Here is a 20,643-nt window from a genome sequence, read left to right as displayed (position 1 = left end):
GTTGTGGTTTTGAGTTGTAGAGAAGAGACAAGACAACAAAGGAAAGGAAAAGTGCTAAAGAAGTCACTTTTCACAAGAGTAAGTAAATCCAACCCAAGTTAAGGTTCAAGCAATCAAATGTGATAGTATGCTTTTTTATGAGCTTGAGATTGATTGTGAGAATGATATTATTGATGAGTTGATGGCTTTTGATGAGAAGATTGAGCCATGAGAAGTAGAAATGAAGTTGTGGTAACCAAGTGAAGTTTGGTTACATTTAGAAAGAATTTAAGTAGATTGAAGTGTTTTTCTTGCCCTGTTTAGATTTATTGTGGGGTAGTTTTTCTCCATTAATGGATGGTTAAAGAAAGAAGTAAAGATGTATCAAAAATAGAATTAAGTATGCATGCATTATGTTGAGGAAATGCCTAAGTGAAATCTGCCCTGTCACAGCCGTGAGTTCTAAATGACTTTTGGGCATTTTACGGATTGAACTGGGCTGAGACCAAAACATAGACGTATAGCCCTATTTCTAAGCTTTAAAAAGAGACCCAAACCGTAGCAATCCGAGCTGTATAACGCAAGTATGCCTTTTTAGTGTGACTTGTGCAGAATGAATGTTTTGAGGAAATCTTGTATTTGGCATTCATTAGTGCATTAGTGAGCATGAGCTAGCTCTACACTTTTTTTATCACTTAAGAAGTAGCTGAAGACTTAGTAAAGAATTTGAGTATAAGCTACTTTAAGAGTTAAGAGAAAAGAGAATAGATAGGTGGTGCGATGGGGAACCCGTGAGTAATGGGTAGAGTATTCCCGCATGTACGCCGCATTGAGAGAGCGGCATGAGTATCAGATAGAGAAGTGGTGTAGCCCGTGAGAGTGCATGCGGATGAGGGCTATACCCGAGTACCCGAGAGAGAGATTATACACTCACATGGCCAAGGGTTCCGAATCCATGCATAACCGAGTCCGATCGGCTAGAATGAGTAGAGGTCACGTAGAGTGGGAGCGAGTCCCGGCCGTGCCCCCGGTAAGATGGGGTCGTGACTTACTAAAGAGAGTTAATAGAAAAGAGTTCTAAGAAAGAGAAATAGAGAGAGAGGTACCAAAGAGAGAAACTGAATGAGGAGTTGTAAGGAAAGAATTAGAGAAAGAGAGCTACGGGGATAGATGAGTAGAGGATTTACTTACTGAGCATTATTTTAGTGCTCACCCCGTTGTTTTTCCTATGTTTTGCAGGATCTAGGTGAGGACACGGTCGGATGGACATCGGCGCTCGAGGGGAAGCGGTTACACTGTCTACCATGTTTTTGATGACTTTTGTATATAGTATAATTTTGTGTAAATATATATATATATATATATATATTTAATAAAAAGAAAATTTGGGCCCAATTTCTTTATATTATTTTATATTTATTTTATTATGAGAATTTGAGTAGTAGTGGCTATTACAGAATGAAACTACAAATCTGGTGACAGGAAATGTCAAGCACACTTCAAACAAGAATAAGAAGTGGAAGGGAAAAGGCAAGTTGCATGAGGTTACGAGCAAAGGAAATAAGGACACCACCAATTGTTTCTTTTGTAAAAATAAGGGACACGTGAAGAAGGATTATCCTAAAAGAAAGGTAACCTCACATCTCTTGTGTGTTATGAATCTAATATGATTTTTGTTTCTCATAATGATTGGCGGATTGATTTTGGTTCTACAATCCATGTTTCTAATACCATACAGGATTTTTGAGATCAAAGGAAACCGATGGGAATTGAATGCAGCATCTATTCAGGAAACAGGATGCCTTCACATGATAAAGTTGTTGGAACATTTAGACTTGTATTAAGTACTAATTTTATTTTGGATTTGGAACGAACCTTTTATATTCCTAGTTTTTCTAGGAATTTAATTTCAGTTTCTAAACTTGTACCTATGGTTGATGGTTTGTTTAAAATTCATTTAAGTGATATTGTTCCTCATAGTTTAATGACTTCAAATGCTAATACTAGTATTAAACATACAGCTGTGGCATAGGAGATTAGGACACATCTCCATTGATAGGATTAAAAGGTTGGTAAATGCTGAAGTTCTTGAAAGTCTTGACTTTACTGACTTTGATACTTATGTAGACTACAATAAGGGAAAGCGGACTAACAAATCCAAGAAAGGTGCTAGGAAGAGTTCTAAACTTTTAGAGATCATACACACAGATATTTGTTGCTCTAACATGAGCTCTAGTGGTCAGAAATATTTTATCACTTTTATTGATAATCACTCATGATATATATATATATATATATATCTATTTGCTTCATCACAAGGATGAAACATTGGATGCTTTCAAAATATATAAGGCAAAAGTAAAGAAACAGTGTGGAAAACAAATTAAGATTGTGAGATCTAATAGAGGTGGTGAATATTATGGTAGATACACTGGTACAAGACAAGCACTTGGTCCATTTGCTAAATTTCTTCAAGAGGAATGTATTGTGGCTCAATACACCTTGCTTGGCACACCATCTCAGAATGGTATAGTAGAACAGAAAAATAGAACATTAATGGATATGGTACGAAGTATGTTGAGTAACTCCAAACTTCCTCGTTCTTTGTGGATCGAAGCTCTTAAAACTGCAGTGTATATATTAAACCGAGTTCCAACTAAGGCCGTTCCCAAAACGCCATTCGAGTTGTGGAAAGGTTGGAAACTGAGTTTAAGTCATTTACGCGTTTGGGGTTGTCCAGTTGAAGTTAAAGTTTACAATCCACAAGAACGGAAGTTAGATCCTATGACTATTAATGCATATTTTATTAGATATGCTAAAAAATCCAAGGGATATAGGTTTTATTGTCTGAACCATTCCAGTAGAATTGTTGAATCAAAAAATGTCAAATTTCTTGAGAATGACATGGTCAGTGGGAGTGATCAATTTAGAGACTTAGTCTTTGAGAAAATTGATGTTTCAGATAATGCTTCTACATCAAGTAAAAGATTGGTTGTTCATCCAAACAAGGTGAACAATGAGGAAACAATCATTCAAAGTCCACATTTTGATGAGATTGTTTTAGAAGATCATTCTGAACAACCTCTACCACAGTAGAAACAATCAGTTGTGCAACAGTCTCTTGACATTAAGGAAATCTACTAGAACAAAGAAATCAGCAATTCCTACTGATTATGTAGTGTATATGCAAGAGTCTGACTGTGACATAGGTGTTGAAAATGACCCAGACACATTTTCACAAGCTATGGATAATAGCAAATCTGAGTTGTGGTATAATGCTGTGATTGACGAGATGAATTCTATGGCAGATAATAAAGTTTGGGACCTTTTTGAGTTACATACTAGAAAGAAACCTATTGGTTGTAAATGGATATTTAAAACCAAAAGGGATTCATTAGGCAACATTGAGAGATACAAGGCTAGGCTTATTGCCAAGGGGTTCACGCAAAAGGAATTGATAGATTATAAATAAACGTTTTCTTTAGTTTCTAGAAAATGATTCCTTCCACATCATCATGGCTAGGGATGAGAAGCGAGTCGAGCAGTTCGCGAGTTACTCTAGCTTGGCTTGTGAAAAGCTCAAACTCGACTCAAAGTCAATCGAGTTGAGCTCAAGCTCGAGTGGCTCGTTTAAGGGGTCAAGCCAAGTTTGATCAGGGCAAAGCTCAATTTGATAGGCTCGCAAGCCTCATCACACTCGGAGGGCCAAATTGCAAGTTTTGTAACTTTTTTATTTTTAAGTTTTTAAAATGACAAACAACCCCCTTCTCATAATAAACTCGAAGCTCAAGCTCGTTTGAGCACAAGCTCGAGTACCCACCCATACTCGCGAGCTCGAACCCTAGTATTCAAGCTCGAACGAGCTTGGCTCGAACTCTACACTTTTCATCACAAACCAAGCTCGAGTGTCTAGATACTCTTCTCGTCTCGTATACACCCCTAATCATGGCATTAGTTGCCCATTTCACTTTAGATTTACATCAAATGGATGTGAAAACAACTTTCCTCAATAGAGGTTTGGAGGAAGAGGTTTACGTGAAACAACCTGATAGGTTAATTTCAAGTGATGGTGAGCATTTGGTTTGCAAGCTTAAGAAATCAATTTATGCACTTAAACAAACCTCCTGACAATGATATTTAAGATTTCACATTATCTCTTTATTTGGTTTTGTAGAGAATGTCATGGATTAGTGTATATACCACAAGGTCAGTGGGAGCAAAATCATCTTTCTTGTGTTATATGTAGATGATATTTTGCTTACAACCAATGATTTGGATTTGCTGCATGAGGTGAAACAATTTCTCTCTTAACATTTTAGTATGAAAGATATGGGTGAGGTGTCTTATGTCATTGGCATTAAGATTCATAGGGATAGGTCACAACATGTTTTGGGACTATCTCAGGAAGCCTATATTAATAAAGTTCTTAAGAGATTTAGGATGAAGGATTGTTCACCCAGTGTTGCATCCATTGTTAAGGGTGACAGGTTCAATCTGAACCATTGTCCTACACTTGAGATTGAAAAGGAACAAATAAAAACTATTCCTTATGCTTCAACTGTTGGAAGCCTAATGTATGCTCAGGTCTGTACTAGACCTAACATTGCTTTTACAATTGCATGTTAAGAAGATATCAAAGTAATCCAGTTTAGATCATTGGAGAGCTACAAAGAAGGTCATGAGGTATCTTTAAGGAACTAAAGGTTTCATGCTTACTTATAGACGGTCCGACATTTTAGAAGTTGTCAGATATTCAGACTCAGACTTCACTGGCTGTGTTGATTCTCGGAAATCAACATCCAGATATGTTTTTATACTAGCCGGAGGTGTTATATCTTGGAGAAGTACCAAACAATCTTTGGTTGCCACTTCTATCATGGAAGCTGAGTTTGTTTCCTGTTTTGAGGCTACTACATAAGGTATTTGATTAAGAAGTTTCATTTCTGGGCTTGGAGTTGTTAAGTTTATCTCTAGGCCAATAAGGTTGTATTGTGACAATTCAACTGTTGTGTTCTTTGCTATGAACAATAAGAGTAGAAGTCAAAGTAAACACATCAACATTAAGTACTTAGCAATAAGGAAGCACATTAAAGCCAAAGAAGTGCTCATTGAACACATACACACCGAGTAGATGATTGTTGATCCTCTGACAAAAGGCATGCCACCAAAGACGTTCAAGGATCATGTAGTTCAAATGGGACTATGTCCTGCTTTGTCACTATGAGAGGTAATACTTTCATTCTCTGAAACTTTGTAATTTAGTTTGTTTTCTCTTTTAAGTTGTACACATTTTGGTTGGAGACAAACATGGAACAAACATTTGAGGTTTGTTCATAAAGTAATATTCCACATTTAAGCATTTATTTAGAAAGAGAAAAATTGCATAGTAATACATAGAAGGTAATACTCGTTTAAAGGGACTTACCACTGTGATTCATGCAATTCTATTTTTCTAATTAAACATAAATAATATAAAACTACTATATTGTGAATTGTGTAATAAAATTTTAGACCAGGTGGAAGAATGTTAAAATTTTAACTAATTAAAATTCATTGCCTAAAATTACTATTTGGTCCTTCACTTTTATATATTAGTTTTATATAATATCTAACTGTTGAGCAATTTCTTAGCAGTTATCCCCAGCAGTTGTCTTTGATGGAAAGACTTTTGCGTACTTTAAAAGGAGAACAATTACAGGTCCCCAATATACGCAATTAATTCTGATTTCCAAAAAAACCATCGTTTTGAGTGCATTGGAAGAGTCCATAATCTTTGAAGAAAACAGCAACAACAAATTTCTATGGCTAGAAGTTAGTGATTAAGTTATTTCGGTTCCGCAAATCTCCATGATTGTATGAACATGTATATGAATAATGATATGAATATATACATGTTGATTATGAGTAATTTTACATTATTAATCTTACAACCACAGCTCCAATTTCTTTAATTTTATTGGCATGTGGATGAACTAAGGCCGATAGGGCATTTAAATAATTTAAACACTCTTATCCCATCACTATGAACTTCGTCCTCTATTTTTCTTGAGTTCACTAAACAATTCTCTAGGGGATAGCTTTCTTCAAAATTCTTAGCCACTATGTCATCAAGGACACTAATCTCAAAGCATGCGTTAAACTCGGATGGGTGCTTTATGGCATCAAAAATATTAAACTTTACTTGCTCATCTTCTACCCATAAGATTTGTTTCCCTTGATGTACATCTATCAAGGTTTTACCCATAGCTAGAAAAAGCCTTCCTAAAATTAAAGGTATTTCTTGATCCTCCTCCATATCTAACACTATAAAGTCTACTAGGAAAATTAATTTGTCTACCTTTAATCAAGATGTCTTCTACCACTACCCTAGGATACGTTATGGACTTATCCACCAATGGAGAGAAACCATGGTTGGCTTCACCTCTCCTAATACAAGTTTCTTGTAAATAGAAAAAGGTATCAAATTAATGCTTGCGCCTAAATCACATGAAACTTTATCAAAGTGACAACTACCAATAGTGTAATGAATAGTAAAACTCCCCAGATCTCTTAGTTTAAGTGGTATTTTCCTTTGAATTAACGCCCTACACTTCTCTGTGAGCATAACCTTCTCATGTTCCTCAAACTTTCTTTTGTGTGGAAGGATCTCCTTCAAAAACTTCGGGTACTTTGACATTTGTTCCAACATGTATACAAAATAAATATTAGTATGTAAGTTTCTAAACATGTCAATAAACTTACCAAATTGTTTGTCCAGCTTCTAATTCTTTAATTAGTGTAGGTATGGAAAATTAGGTTCACTTTTTTGGTTGGTATGAGAGACATCAAAATATTTCTCTGCTTGGTCACGCTCGCTGCGGCGACAATTTTTATCGATGTGGCAGTCATCCTTGATCACATATCTACTTGTGATATGTCTATTAGAGTAGGTGCCCTAGAGCCAATCAATTATTGTAGAATTGACTCTTTGTAATAATGTTCATTGATCAATAAAAAGGCATTTTATTCTATATCGCGTAAATCATATTGTATGTATTGATATATGGCCTTAGAATGGTAGAACTGTGACAAGGGTATCAAGTGTTTCAAATCTTGATAGTGAGAACCCTATGAGCATATATGGTGGGCATTCTAGAAACGTCTATAGCCCCAGTATTATTCTGAATTAAGGGTACAGATAATACAGTAAGGCTATCATAGTGTTGAACGACCCTGTCAAAAGGTATTGACTGATCTCATTTGTCAAGGTTGTTTGGTGACAACCTGGTGCAACATATGGGTGCTTGTTGTAGGCAAGTTCACTGGACTAACCCACCAGAGGATTTCATATGGATGGTAACCCCAGTGTCTATGGAACAAATCTTCTAACGAATGGTGGTGCATGTGATCCTTAGACTTGAGATCACCAGAGAGCCTTGTGCACCGATTGGTGTAGTTTGACACTAGCCCAATGCAGTTCTATTCAGAGCTATCAATACGGTAGTGATTGGTTGCATCAAGAAGTGTATCAAGACTATGGTGAATCAATAGAGGATTCATCACTCCCGGGTACGAAAGAAGTTATCTCACGGCGCAATTCAATAAATGGCAATGACACTAAAATTGTGGTCATAGTGGGATTGAGTTATTGCCCAATCTAGTTTATTATTTCGGTCATTGGTCCAGTACCTGAATACATACATATCGAGAGTAACAGAGGTTGACACTATTTATGTGCCTCAGTCTTGATGAGACAACAGATGATGAAAGGATTGAATTGTACGGTAACCATATCGTTGACAGGTAGCTACTTCGCTAAATCTGAATTTATCGGGTGGCCATGATGCCTTGCTAAGGGCCAATTTTGGTCTATGTGTAGTGAGACGATTAATTGGTGTTGGTCGCGATACTACACACTGTCGGTATGATGAAGAGCCTACGGGTCACACACATAGAAGATAATTTAAGAATCAGTTTGTGAGAAAGGCGTTTTCATCTTTTTAGTTAAAGAGGTATTTTGGTCATCTCACAATGCAATTAAATTTGCCGAGGTTGTTGCCTTTATTTAATTTGATATTAAAATTAAATAAGTGAGATTATATTTAAATATGTGTATGCATATATTTAAATGAATTTTGTTATTGTTAAATGTTAATATATTTTATAAATATTAATTGAATTTAATTGAAATAATAATAATTAAAATAAAAATATCTTAAAGGGGTTGTTTGGACAAAGGGGCTATTTAGGTTGGTGCCTAAGCCTATTCCTAAGTGGAATAGGGTTTCACATGCACTTATATAGTGCATGTGTTCTATGAATTAAATAACACTTTTCATTTAAGCCATTTTATATCATATTCATTGGAAAAGCTCCAGCCCACTCTCTGTTAGAGTAGGTGCCCTAGAGCTAATCAATTATTGTAAAATTGACTCTGTAATAAATGTTTATTTATCAATAAAAGGCATATTCTACTATATCACATAAATCATATTATATATATTGAGATATGTCTTTAGGATGGCAGAACCATGAGGAGGGTATCAAGTGTTTCAAATCTTGATAGTGAGAACCCTATGATCACATATGGTGGCCATTCTAGAAACATCCGTAGCCCCAATATCATTCTGACCAAGGACATAGATAATACGATAAGACAATCATAGTGTTGAACGACCCTGTCGAAAGGTAGTGACTGATCTCACTTGTCAGTGTTGTTTGCCAACAACCTAGTGCAACGCATAGGTGCTTGCTAGAGGCAAGTTCACTAGACATACCCACCAGAGGATTCCATATGGATGGTAACCCCAGTGTCTATAGAATAAATCCTCTAACGGATGGTGGTCCATGTAATCCTTAGACTTGAGATCACTGGAGCGCCTTGTGCACCAATTGGTGTAGTTTGACACTAGCCCAACACATTTCTATTCAAAGCTATCAATACGGTAGTGATTGGCTACATTGAGAAGTGTATCGAGACTATGGTGAATCGACAAAGGATTCATCACTCCTGGGTATGGGAGAAGTTATCTCACTGGGTAATTCAGTAAATGGCAATGACACTAAATTTGTGGCCACGGTGGGATTGAGTTGATGCTTAATCCAATTTAATATTCCTATCATTGGTCCAGTAATTGAATGCAAACATGTCGAAGATATCTGAGGTTGACACTATTTCTGTACCTCAGTCTCGATGAGATAACAATTGATAAAATGTTTTGATTGCACGGTAACCATACCGTTGACAGGCTGCGATTTTGCTGAATCCGAATCTATCAAGTGGCCATGATGCCTTGCTAGGGGCTAATCTTGGTCTGTGTATAGTGAGACGATTAATTGGTGTTAATCGTGATACTACACACTACTGATATGATGAGGAGCCTACGAGTCACACACTTAGAAGATAATTTAAGAATCAATTGATGAGAAGGGTATTCTAGTAATCTCATAGTGCAATTAAATTTGCTGTGGTTGTTGCCTGTATTTAATTTTAATATTAAAATTAAATTAGTGAGATTATATTTAAATATATATATATATATATATATTTAAATGAATTATTATTATTAATTGAATGTTAATATATTATAATATATTAATTGATTTTACTAATAATAATAATTAATTAATTAATTAAAATACAATAAAGGGTGTGTTTGGTTGCAAGGGTGAACTAAGGTTGGAGCCCATGACTATCCCTAAGTGGAATAGGGTTTTAATTGTTGCACTATATAAGTGCAACTTAAAATTAAAACATAAGAGAATTATTCATTCAATTAAAACCCTAGCCACCCTATCTCTCTTTCTCTCTCTCTCAAGAAGAAAACTTTTCTTGTTCTTCTTTCTTGATTCTTGAAGCCCTTGATTGTTCTAGCAAAATAATCAAGGGTTCTGCGGATTATCTTCGTGTGGACTTTCGTGAGTGCAATCTTACTTTGGATCGATTAGCAAAAAATCACGTGAACAGTAGACGGTGAACAGTGTTCCTGTTCGAAATCAAAGATATTCGAAGGAGCCTCCAAACGTACGTAAGTATTCTAATCCTTGAATAGATTTACTTTATACAGATATTTGTTTATAAACATATAAACGGTATAATCTATACTCGGATCTAGGCAAAGAAAGGTAATTGATTTACCGATTAAATTTTTGTTTTCCGCTGCGTATGGTAGATCAATTACTTACACTCTCTACCCCCACTTTACTTTGTATGAATCAAATTCATTTGATTCTTGTTCTTGATTCTTGAGGTTAAAGATGATCTAGCAAATCCCTCTTTAGCTCTTCGGGTTATCTTCATGTGGACTACCGCTGATTCGATTCTACTTTGAATCGGTAGTGAACCCAGTCAGAGACAAGTTCAAAGGAGCCTCCAAACGTGCGTATGAACTCTTATCTTTACTCTGATTGTTCATATTACTGCAGAATATTTGATTTAACATATTATCTGTAATATATGTATCCAGATGCTTAAAATGGAATCAATCGCTATTTTATTTTTGTTTTTTCCACTGCCATGGGTTAGATCGTTTCCTAACAGTGGTATCAGAGCCTAGGGTACTAGATTTACAGTTTAATGTTTGATTGATAACATGTTAATTTGTTAAATCTGTACAAATTCTGCTTTGAGAGCATGTTTTGGGAAATCAATTGATTCAATATACTTGATTAATTAATTTGTTGACGATCTGCAAGATTGGTAAATTGGGAATTGGATTTTTGTTGAGATCAGATCATGAGATTGATTGCAAAATCCGTTTAGCGTATTTTTATGTGGCTGGTTGAATTGATTCGTTACAGATCAATGCACACTCGCCGCGGCAATATAACCTATCGTTGCGGCAATCGTAGTCCAATGTGAGGACTGATGAAATACGCGCTCGCCGCAGCGATATAATACATCATTGCGGCGATCGCACATTGACACGTGCGTGACGATGACTAGCGCATGTCGCGGCGATATAACCCATCGCCGCGACAAGCATACTTTCAAGTGCACTAGAGCCAAAGTGAAAAGTTTCAAAACTCTTGGACCAAACTACAGATTTGCAAATTGTCAGAAGGTAATTATTAATTCATCCACCCAATTCAAAAATTGATTGCTTTTTAATGTATGCAATGTACTTGTTTGAATATTGCATGGTACCTGGTACATGAGACTTAGACCTATGGTGAATGTTTTAAAATTTTTGGATATGTATGATTGTAATTTTTTAAATAGGACCTGCATGTCCTACCTTTCTCCCCTTCTCGATGTACATTCTTTTCTCATCTCATTCCCCTCGAATGTAAATCGAGATTTCTAAATTTATTGATGTAAAGATTTTTGTATAATTATTTTCACTGTAAATTTAAGATGATGTTTTGTAATGTACTTGAAGACGGATCAAGGAAGAGACAATCATACTTGAAGACTCAAGATTTTATTGTAGGGTCCCTAGGTGATCTACCGATTCCTTTAGGCTCAAGGAAATCGGTTTTAGTTGGGCCATATACCAGCACGTTTAATATTTTGTTTAGAATTTATGCTAAAGTTGAATGTTCAATAACATGCCAAACAATGTCATTCTAAAAAAGATAATAATCTGGTGAGACATTAAATAAAACCCTCAATTAAAGTATATTAAGTGATGTATGCCTTCCATCACCATGGTTTTAATCAAACCACTGTTCATTGGAACCTTGTTTGCAAAGCAAATGGTACACTTCTACCAATGGGAGGTTAAAATTCATTAGAGTTTTCCTTAATGGTGATGGGTCGACTTAAAATGATTGCTTTGCTTGTTCGCCAAAGCGAAAGTTGATAAACGAGTCATAGGCAAAGTAGACAAGCACACTTGTTATGTGTACATGGCGACGTGTAGTGTCCACTCTACTGATATTGAGAATCACACTTGAGGACGATGGCTAGGCCATTGGATTGTGTGATTGGCTTGTTGGCTTCTTCACATTTGAGGTTGATAGTGGGAGCTATCAACTGGTGTGAATTAAGTTTGTTGGCCCACCTAATCAACCCATTTTGTCTTGTTCACCAAAGCAAAGGTTTAAATGGGCCAAATGGGATCTCAGTCCACTAGGAAAGCCAACGGGCTTTCCCGAGTTAATAGTGAGGGCTATTGACTTGAGGAAAATAGTGGGAGCGTCATTTAATAAAAGACCATATTAAATAATAATGAACTTTATAATGACTTTTTCTTTTCTACAATTGTAGATTCACCAAAATGAGCATTATGAACCTGCGACCGATAATCGAGAAAGAAAATAGGTTGGATGGATCCAATTTCTCGGACTGGTATCATAATCTTCGGATTATACTCAAGTCCGAAAAGAAATTGTATATCCTTGATAAGCCATATATGGCTAAGCCTAATCCTGATGCCACTCAAAAAGTAAAGGATACTTATCATAAGTTCCTTGATGATGATGACGGCGTTCAATCCTTGATGTTAGCATCGATGACACTAGTGCTACAAAAGCAGCATGAGAATATGGACGCCGCTGTCATTATTCTACACCTCAAGGAGCTTTACAAAGGGAATGCTCGATATGAGAGATACAAGGTGTCAAAAGCACTGTTTGGAAGTTGCCTAACTAAGGGAGCCCAAGTTGGCCCTCATGTGCTCAAAATGATCAACCACATGGAGAGGCTTGAGACTTTGGGGTTTGAGTTGGATGTAGAATTACAAGTGGATTTAATTCTGCAATCCTTGCCTGACTCTTATGCACTGTTCATAATGAACTTCAATATGAACACAATGGTGAAAACCCTGTCGGAGCTTTTGAACATGCTGAGGACTGCAGAGCATGACTTGAAGAAGTCCAAGCCTGTTTACTGGTAGTTGCCAGTAAAGGAAAGGGTAAGGCCAAGGCCAATCCCAATCCCAAGCCCAAGCCCAAGCCCAAGCCCAAAGGACAGGATGTTCTCTAGCTTGAGGATGTCGTTGGAAAAGGCGGGAAAGTAGTCTGCTTCTATTGTGGCAAGTCTGGCCACTAAAGGAAACACTACAAGGCTTTCCTTACAAGCAAGAAGAAGTCAAATGCTTCGACTTCAGGTATGTTTATGATTGAGATTAACTTCTCTCCCTCAACATCTTGGGTCATTGACACAGGATGTGGTACTCACATTTGTACTTATGTGCAGGGACTAAGACAGAGTAGAGTGCTCGCCAAGGGAGTGGTGGACCTATGAGTTGGAAATGGAGAACATGTGGCTGCATTGGCTTTAGGGACTTACTATTTATCTTTACCTATGGGCTTGTTGTTGGAACTACATAACTGTTATTACGTACCTTCTATTTCTAGAAATATTATTTCAGTATTCGCTTTGGATAATATTAGGGCTGTTCAGAAAAATTCGATATTCGATATCCGATCCTGATCCGCTCCGATCCAAAAAAATCAGATATCCAAAAATTTGGATCGGATATGGATCGTATTTTAAAAAAATCCAAATATTCGGATCAGATATCGGATCGGGATTGTTAAAAAATCAGATATCCGTATCCGATCCGAATTGTACTAAAAGTCTAAAACGACGTCGTTTTGCTTTTAAAATAACCCTAACACAATTAAACTCAACTCTCTCACTCTCAGTCTCTCTCGCTCGAACACGCACAGGCACAGACACAGTCACTCAAAGTCTCAAACTCAACTCTCTCAAACTCAGATCTCAATCTCTCTCGCTCAACTCTGTCACACTCTGTCACACTCTCTCGCTCGAAGTCGAACACTCACAAACACAGTCACTCAAACTCAACTCTCTCATATCTCAGTCTCTCTCGCTCGAACACTCACAGACACAGTCACTCAAACTCAACTCTCTCAGATCTCAGTCTCTCTCGCTCAACTCTCTCCGTCTCTCTCGCTCAACTCTCTCAGTCTCTCTCGCTCAACTCTCTCAGTCTCTCTCGCTCAACTCTCTCAGTCTCTCTCGCTCGACACTCAACAGACACTCAAACTCAACTCTCTTAGTCTCTCTCGCTCTGTCGCTCAACTCTCTCAGTCTCTCTCGCTCGACACTTGACAGACGAGTCAAAAACTCACGACTCAACCTCTCCTAAATCCCTAATTGAAGCCCCAAATCGATTGTAAGTATATTTCTTTAGATTTGCTGAATTTTCTTTTTCCCTTTTGAAATTGTAGTGTTTTCCATTATAAATTGCTGAATTTTAGAGGTTGCTAACATAATGTGGGTAATAGATTTTTTTCCCCAAATACAATTTAATTATATATGTTGGATAATGAATGTTGCTATGTTAAATTGTTAATGTTATTGATGTTTGGTTCGTCACCATTTTATTTGATGTTGTATGGTGTAATGAGTTGATTGTTGAAGTGGAAAAATCCAACCAATTGGTGGGGCTGGTTTGTTTGATTAGAAAAATAGAAGTGTTTTCCTTTATGAGTATGAATTTGTTGGCTGTACACTTGTTGTTTTGGATTCATTAATATTGGTTGGGCATTTTGGAGGTTGCTAACATAATGTTGTCTTTATATATTAATAGGTTGAATTAAATTTTAGGGATGAATGATAAAAGAAGCATAAATTCTAGACTTATTGTTTGTAAACTGNGGTACTTTCATGATTGAGATTAACTTCTCTCCCTCAACATCTTGGGTCATGGACACAGGATGTGGTACTCACATTTGTACTGATGTGCAGGGACTAAGGCAGAGTAGAGTGCTCGCCAAGGGAGAGGTGGACCTACGAGTTGGAAATGGAGCACATGTGGCTGCATTAGCTGTAGGGACTTATTGTTTATCTTTGCCTACGGGCTTATTGTTGGAACTACATAACTGTTATCACGTACCTTCTATTTCTAGAAATATTATTTCAGTATCCGTTTTGGATAATATGGGGTATCATTTTGAGATATCTAATGGATTGTTGTCCTTTAGTTTGAATGGTATTCTATTTGGAATTGCAAGGTTATATAATGGATTATATGTTCTTGATTTAAACAATAAAGATATTCTCAATATTGAAACCAAGAAAGCTAAACATAGCGATCAAAACCAAACATATCTCTGGCATTGTAGATTGTGTCATGTTAATAAGACTCGCATTGCAAAACTTCAAAGGGATGGAGTTTTGGCCCCTTTTGACTTCCAGTCATTTGAGGTATGCGAGTCATGCCTTTTAGGCAAGATGACCAAGTCTCCTTTCACAGGACAAAGTGAAAGGGCTACTGAACTGTTAGGCATCATCCATAGTGATGTATGTGGTCCACTAACAGTTGAAGCCAGAGGTGGATATTCATACTTCATCACATTTACTGATGATTTCAGTAGATATGGTTATGTCTACCTTATGAGACATAAATCTGAAGCCTTTGATAAATTCAAGGAATTCAGGAATGAAGTACAGAATATGTTGGGCAAAAGTATTAAAGCTCTTCGGTCGGATCGAGGAGGTGAATACTTAAGCTCGGGGTTTTCTGAGTACCTGAAGGAATGTGGGATAGTATCACAACTCACCCCTCCTTATACACCCCAACACAATGGAGTGTCAGAAAGGAGGAATAGGACCTTACTTGACATGGTTAGGTCCATGATGAGTTTTAGTGATTTACCTGCATCGTTCTGGGGTTATGCCCTAGAGACTGCGACTCACGTTTTAAACCGTGTGCCGTCAAAGTCTGTAGATAAGACTCCATATGAGCTATGGAGTGGGCGAAAGCCCAACTTGTCTTATCTAAGGATTTGGGGTTGCGAAGCTTATGTCAAGAAATTGACTTCGAACAAGCTGGGCCCAAAATCCTACAAATGTATATTTGTGGGGTATCCAAAGGAGACCAAAGGATACTATTTCTACCACCAAGAAAAGCACAAAATTTTTGTTGCTCGTACTGACGTCTTCCTAGAAAAGGAATTTTTTTTCTAAGAAGTACTAGTGGGAGAAAAGTAGAACTCGATGAAGTTTTAGAACCACAAAATATACTAGAGGAAGGATGGGATGATGTACCATAGGAAGTGGATGAACATCAAGAGGAGGTTACTCCACAACTTGTGGATCAAAGTGAACCACCTCAGGTAGCATAGGAGCTACGTAGATCTGGGAGAGTACGCCATAAGCTCAAAAGATATGGTTATCTTATGACTCAACATGGTGATGTACTAGTCTACCAAAACGATGAACCCAGAACCTACGAAGACGTTATATCGGATCCAGATTCCGTTAAATGGCTTGAAGCCATGAAATCTGAGATGGACTCCATGTACTAGAACCAAGTATTGTCTCTGGTGGAACCACCTAAAGGGGTAAAACCCATAGGGTGTAAATAGGTCTTCAAGAACAAGGCTGACATGGATGGCAAGGTGCATACTTATAAGGCACGACTAGTTGCCAAGGGTTTCAAACAAACTCATGGTATTGACTATGAAGAAACCTTTTTGTCGGTTGTCATGATTAAATCCATCCGGATTATGCTTGCAATTGTTGCATATCATGATTATGAGATTTGGCAGATGGATGTCAAAACAGCTTTCTTGAACAGAAACCTTATAGAGGATGTATATATGACACAACCCGATGGTTTCATTCTTGATAGGCAAGCTGATAGGGTATGCAAGTTGCAGAGATCCATTTATGGACTCAAGCAAGCTTCAAGGAGCTGGAACATTCATTTTGATGAAGCTGTAAAAGAATTCAATTTCATTAAGAACAAAGATGAGCCCTGTGTTTACAAGAAAGTGAGAGGGAGCGCAGTGGCATTCCTAGTGTTGTATGTTGATGACATACATCTAATTGGGAATGATATACCAAACTTGCAGTTAGTAAAGACTTAGTTATTCAAGTGCTTTTCCATGAAGGACATAGGGGAAGCAGCCTACATCCTCGGAATAAAGATCTATCATGATAGATCGCATAGGTTGCTGGCCTAAGTCAGAGTGCATCTATTGACAAAGTACTAAAAAGATTCAGTATGGAAAAATCCAAGAAGGGATTTCTTCCGATGTCACATGGCATTTATCTCTCCAAGGATATGTGTCCTAAAATGAAAGATGAGAGAGATAGAATGAAGAGGATCTCATAAGCATCAGCAATTGGATCCATCATGTATGTCATGTTATGTACTTGGATTGATGTCTCATATGCTTTGAGCACTTGTAGTAGATATCAATCGGATAGAAGTGAGCGTCACTAGATGGCTGTCAAGAACATTCTTAAGTACCTGAAGAGGATAAGGATATGTTCTTGGTTTATAGAGGGAAAGATGAGCTCACTGTAAAAGGATACAGTGATGCTAGTTTCCAAATGGACAAAGATGATTATCGATCGCAATCAGGGTTTGTATTTTGTCTCAATTGAGGTGTAGTAAGCTGAAAGAGCTCTAAGCAAAGCACTGTAGTGGACTCTATAATGGAGGCTGAGTATACTGCATTATCAGATGCGGCCAAGGAGGCAGTCTGGATTAAGAAGTTCGTCACCGAACTTGGTATGGTTTCCATGATTGTTGATCCAATAGACATCTATTGTGACAACAATGGAGCAATCGCTCAAGCCAGGGAACCACGGTCTCATCAGAAGTCCAGACACATACTCAGACGATTCCATCTCATCTAAGAAATAGTTGAGAGGAAAGGTGTGCAGATTAGTAAAGTACATATTGATGACAATCTCGCAGATTCACTGACAAAGCCTCTGTCGCAACAGAGGCATGAACAACACTTGAGATCATTTGGTATTAAATACATGAATGATTGGCTATATTGCAAGTGGGAGACTGTTAGAGTGTGCCCTAGAGCCAATCAATTATTGTAGAATTGACTCTTTGTAATAATGTTCATTGATCAATAAAAAGGCATTTTATTCTATATCGCATAAATCATATTGTATGTATTGATATATGTCCTTAGAATGGTAGAACCGTGACGAGGGTATCAAGTGTTTCAAATCTTGATAGTGAGAACCCTATGAGCACATATGGTGGCCATTCTAGAAACGTTTATAGCCCCAGTATTATTATGAAGTAAGGGCACAGATAATACGGTAAGGCTATCAAAGTGTTGAACGACCCTGTCGGCAGTAACTGATCTCATTTGTCAAGGTTGTTTGGTGACAACCTGGTGCAACACATAGGTGCTTGCTATAGGCAAGTTCACTGGACTAACCCACCAGGGGATTCCATATGGATGGTAACCTCAGTGTCTATGGAACAAATCCTCTAACGAATGGTGGTGAATGTGATCCTTAGACTTGGGCTCACTGGAGCGCCTTGTGCACCGATTGGTGTAGTTTGACACTAGCCCAACGTAGTTCTATTCAGAGCTGTCAATACAGTAGTGATTGGTTGCATCAAGAAGTATATCAAGACTATGGTGGATCAATAGAGGATTCATCACTCTCGGGTATGGGAGAAGTTATCTCATGGCACAATTCAATAAATGTCAATGACACTAAAACTGTGGCCATAATGGGATTGAGTTGTTGCCCAATCCAGTTTATTATTCCGGTCATTGGTCCAGTACCTGAATACATACATATCGAGAGTAACTGAGGTTGACACTATTTCTATGCCTTGGTCTTGATGAGATAACATATGATGAAAGGATTGAATTGTACGGTAACCATATCGTTGGCAGGTAGCTACTTCGCTAAATCTGAATATATCAGGTGGCCATGATGCCTTGATAAGGGCCAATTTTGGTCTATGTGTAGTGAGACGATTAATTGGTGTTGGTCGCGATACTACACACTGTCGGTATGACGAAGAGCCTACAGGTCACACACAGAAGATAATTTAAGAATCAGTTTGTGAGAAAAGGCGTTTTCATCTTTTTAGGCAAAGGGGTATTTTGGTCATCTCACAATGCAATTAAATTTGCCGAGGTTGTTGCCTTTATTTAATTTGATATTAAAATTAAATAAGTGAGATTATATTTAAATATGTGTATGCATATATTTAAATGAATTTTGTTATTGTTAAATGTTAATATATTTTATAAATATTAATTGAATTTAATTGAAATAATAATAATTAAAATAAAAATATCTTAATGGGGTTGTTTGGACATAGGGGTTGTTTGGGTTGGTGCCTAAGCATATTCCTAAGTGGAACAGGGTTTCACATGCACTATATAAGTGCATGTGTTCTATGAATTAAATAATACTTTTCATTTAAGTCATTTTATATCATATTCATTGAAAAAGCTCCAGCCCACTCTCTACCCCATGCCACTTTACTTTGTATGAACCAAATTCATTTGATTCTTGTTCTTGATTCTTAAGGCTAAAGAGGATCTAGCAAATCCCTCTTTAGCTCTTCGGGTTATCTTCGTGTGGACTACCGCTAGTTCGATTCTACTTTAAATCGATAGCAAACCCAGTCAGAGACAAGTTCGAAAGAGCCTCCAAACGTGCGTATGAACTCTTATCTTTACTCTTATTGTTCATATTACTGCAGAATATTTGATTTAACATATTATCTATAATATATATCCGGATCTTGGCTTAAAATGGAATCGATCGCTGTTTTATTTTTGTTTTTTCTACTGCCATGGGTTATATCGTTTCCTAACAATTTCATGCTCGCCATGACGACCATTTTTATCGTCGTGGTGTGCATGATTTTCTACACATTCCTAGTCTACTTCACTTTTGTCAGCTTGTTTCTCATTACTTGGTTCCTCCAATTGTTTACCACTCCTAAGTATGATTGCATTGGCTTGCTCCTTTAGGCTCTTCACCGTATCACTTGGCAACGATCCTTGAACTCTTCCTAATAGAATGTTATGAATTTTCCCCATTTAAAGTCCACTTGGTGAGCACATTCTCCATATTAGATTTTTGCTTTTGAGCTTGAAAACCAGGAGGTGGTTTATGTTCATTGTTGTTGCTCCATGAGAAATTAGGATGTTTCCGCTATGCCGGATTGTAAGTGTTGGAGTATGAATTCCCTTGCCCTCTTTGGAAGTTATTCACATAATTCTTTTGTTAAGTGGAGCAAATGGAGTCCCTTCTTGACAATCTCTTGATAAGTGATTACCCAATTGCTTTTGAATAACTGAGAGTTGAGCAGCCAAAGCGGTGTAAACATTTACATCTTGCACACCCACGACTCCCCTTGGATAATTTCGTTCCCAAGGCTTCATGTAATTGTTGCTTACCATCAGTTTAATTAAATTGTATGCTTCCTCCGAGGTTTTATTATTTAAAGCTCCCTCGCTCGCTGCATCAATCATAACTTGCATATTCGAAAGCAAACCGTTGTAAAACATTTACACTAACAACCACATTGGCAACCCATGGTGAGGACACTTCCTTAAGAGCTCTTTATATCTCTCCCAAGCCTCATAAAGTGACTCTAATACTTGTTGGAAAAAATTAGTTATGTCACTTCTCATCTTTGCTGACTTAATCGGTGGGAAACATTTAGCAAGGAAAGCTTGAACCAATTCATCCCAAGTGGTAATCCCCCCAACAGGTTGTGATAATAACCAAGCTTTAGCTTTGTCCCTAAAAGAAAAGGGAAATAGCCTAAGTGTAATAGCATAATCAAATACCCCATTATGCTAGAAAGAGTCGCAAAGCTTCAAGAAATTTGCAAAATGCAAATTTGGATCATCACTTGGAAATCCTCCAAATTGCACCGATTGTGTATCATCTGAATTATAACAGGCTTGATTTCAAAATTATTTGCTTGCACTGGTGGTCTCCTAATGCTAGAAGCACATCCCTCAATG

General features: G+C 37.3%; 1 non-coding gene across 1 annotated transcript; it reads left to right on the top strand.

Moving 5' to 3' along the window:
• The first annotated feature begins 20,200 nt into the window (after nucleotides 1-20,200).
• Nucleotides 20,201-20,307, top strand: LOC116146524. The gene has a single exon (XR_004130521.1). It is a non-coding gene; the product is annotated as a small nucleolar RNA R71 (small nucleolar RNA).
• The last annotated feature ends 336 nt before the right edge of the window (nucleotides 20,308-20,643 follow it).

This window comes from Pistacia vera, unplaced genomic scaffold (genome assembly GCF_008641045.1).
Source record: "Pistacia vera cultivar Batoury unplaced genomic scaffold, PisVer_v2 Contig478, whole genome shotgun sequence".
NCBI lineage: Eukaryota > Viridiplantae > Streptophyta > Magnoliopsida > Sapindales > Anacardiaceae > Pistacia > Pistacia vera.
The sequence above is the reverse complement of the archived record's forward strand: the minus strand, read 5'-3'. Positions and strand labels throughout refer to the sequence as shown.